Source organism: Symphalangus syndactylus, chromosome 6 (genome assembly GCF_028878055.3).
Source record: "Symphalangus syndactylus isolate Jambi chromosome 6, NHGRI_mSymSyn1-v2.1_pri, whole genome shotgun sequence".
NCBI lineage: Eukaryota > Metazoa > Chordata > Mammalia > Primates > Hylobatidae > Symphalangus > Symphalangus syndactylus.
This window is the reverse complement of record NC_072428.2, coordinates 110,293,664-110,296,751: the sequence shown is the minus strand read 5'-3', so window position 1 is coordinate 110,296,751 and position 3,088 is coordinate 110,293,664. Positions and strand designations below refer to the sequence as shown.

The 3,088-nt window shown below is 34.8% G+C and overlaps 1 protein-coding gene across 2 annotated transcripts in view; it reads right to left on the bottom strand.

Moving 5' to 3' along the window:
• The window catches only part of KCND2 (potassium voltage-gated channel subfamily D member 2), a 484,939-nt gene that overhangs the window by 394,935 nt on the left and 86,916 nt on the right, over positions 1-3,088 (bottom strand). The window lies entirely within an intron of this gene.

The following is a 3,088-nucleotide window of genomic DNA, read 5'->3' as shown; positions in this document are numbered from 1 at the left end:
ATATATATATATACACACACATATATATACATATATATATACACATATATACATATATATACACATATACACATATATACACATATATATACACATATATATACACACACACATATATATACATATATATATATACACACATGTATGTATGTATGTATGTATGTATGTATTTACTGAGAAGGGGTCTTGCTCTGTTACCCAGGCTCAAGGGCCAAAGTGCAGTGACACAATTAAAGATCATCACAACCTCTATGTCCCAGTCTCAAGTCATCCTCTTTCCTCAGCCACCCGAGTAGCTATGACTACAGGCATGCACTACCATACCTGGCTAACATATTTTTGTAGAGACAAGGTCTCACAATGTTTCCCAGGCTGGTCTTAAACTCCTGAGCTCAAGTGATCCTCCCACATCGACCTCCCAAAATGTTGAAATTACAGATGTGAGCCACGACACCCAGCCTGACATCCAAGGGTTTATACAAGGGTCACTCTAAAAGACATTATCACTCTCTTCTCTCCTTCCCCTTTCTCCAGCTATACTCCTCCCTATCTCCCAATTAATACTTTCCTAGGGAAAATACTCTTCTTGGACCTTCCTGGTTCTGTTCACCCTGCATCCAACCTATGGAGGTGGTCAACCGAAAAACAGAAAACATATTGAAAAATTGCCAAAGGTAAAATATATTTCATTGTTGAACTGATGCTAGAAGGAAGCCATAAAGTATAGCCTATGTCACAGAATTACAGACTTTTAAGAATCTTAGGCAGAATCTACAGCAACCTTTTATTTTATACTTGAGAAAGCTGAAGCCCGAGGATAAATGACTTTCAAAAGGTCAGTCATCTAGTTATTACAGAGCTCGAGCTAGAACCCAGAGCTCCTGGAAGCTATTAGAGCATGCTGCCTCTCAGCTTATTTCCTGATTTTGCTATAATTCATACACTGCAACATTCACATTCTATTTACATATTTTTACTTGGAAATACAATTAAATGCCAGACTTTTAGCATAGGGTCACCACTGTCCTGGCCTTGAAAACAAAACTTTGTCTTTTCCTTCCTTTCCTAATTAGATGTCTTTGGAGACCTTCAGTTAACCTCAAGATGAATACGACGGCTTATAAAATGTCAAGCAGATAAATGATTTACACCAGTAAGATAGTCTGAGATTTAAACCAGAGAAACTTTTTACTTCAAAAGCCATTTACATGAGTAGAGTTGGGCTATATAAAAATGATGACATTACAATAGTTCCAAAAATTATTTATGGAGAGGGTAACGGACAATAAAAATTTAGAAAAAAAATTCCTTAAGATTTTGCAGCAGCTCTTTCTTCTATTACAGGCTTAGCTATAATTTCATACTGAAAGGCTTGCGATCAAATGAGAGATGCAATCTCACCCAGGTAAGTAAGGCGAAATAGCTTTAATTATAACTTCCTAGTTATAGAAAATGAAAGATTATGGATTTGGTTATAATTTTTTAGCTTTCTTTCTGTATCTTCTTCAGAAAATTCTCCCAAAACCATTGATGTTTATTGGATCCACAGAAAAGGCATCAGATTCATGGGGAGCTGTAAATCCTTCTATTCAGTTCTGACAGTACAGAAATAGCCTAGACTTATTTATGGTAATTAAATATTTAGCTTCACAATAATCTTTAAATAGAATTAGAACTTACTTTGGAACCTACTTTCAACCAGTTTCTCTCATTACATTAATGAGCCAAATAGGGGTTAATGGCGATTATAGTTAATAGCAAATCAATATGTAAAATTTTTGAAGCTGTACATTTAAACACTCTGCCTTCGCCTTTCTGCTTTTCAAAGTTCTATCATGGCCTTCTCCTTTTCTCACAATACGCTTAACATGCAACTCACTCACCATATGATGCTGTTGCTCATTCTTCTCACCTGCCCTGAATGCTTCAAATCCCAACTCTCCATCCTCAAATCAATGGCTTTTACAAATTGCCCTTCTAAGCACAGGAAGGTGATTTATTGAAAATTTAATGTAGGCAGATAATCTACTGAGAAATTGACTTATGTTTTATTTCTAAGCTTTATCTCATTAGGAAAAAAAAAAAGAGAGAGCGAGAGAGAGAGAACTTGTCCCATTTCCAAGAATGAAACAAGAAATTGTTCCTAAGGACTGAGTTCTGCTTATAAAAATGAGTGGGAAATAGATCTTTTTTGCTTCAGAACTAGAAAGGAGAATTTTTAGGTTAGAACAAGCTAAAGGCAACTTACTAAGCAGCCCCTTTTTTTCAAGGTTAAGGTTAGGCATTTCACACTTAGCTTACATGGTAATCTATTTCCTGCCAAACTAAAGGCTTCTGTGACAGTCAAAACAGAGGTACTACTTTGGGGATTTTGTAAAAATCACCAGCCTTGTATAGAGCTACATTGACAAGCCACAAGGACCAGTACTGAAAGTCTTATCATATGTGTGTGTACAGAGAAAAGATGAGTATTTGAGCTGAAATGAATTTGACTTAAACAAATTTATATTACATTGCCTGCAAAAGTATTTTAAAAGAATGTAACCTGTTGCTTACAGATTATGCTCATCAATAGCACAAAGTAGAAAAAGAAAAACAAAACTGATATCAAGTCTCTGATGAAGTAAATAAGTAAAAGTCTATTTCCATTTTTGGAAGCTATGAGTTTCCATCCATTGTTTTCTTATATCTAAAGTTTTAGTTTTGCTGTGTTTAAATTGAAAAGTATCTAACACTGGCATCAAGATTAAGAAGAGCCAAATCACATATTTTTAGTGAAAATATGTTTAAAAGTGTCAATGACAGGGAAGAAAAATACCCAAAATACAACTTCACTCTGTCCCAAATTATCTAAATCAGAAGCTTAATTAAAAATTTATTTAGAATACACAGTCTACTTTCAAAGTAAGTATTATAGAGCCACAGTGTACTGGCATAAAGGCATAATCTTTTTACAGACTTTAAGTATATCCTGTTAAATTTTGCGGTTTTTAAAATGGATAGTCTTTCCAAAGCCTCCAGATCAAACATTGAGGCAAAATATGATGTGATAAGAGCATGGCATATGCAACAAGATGAAGAAAGGGCA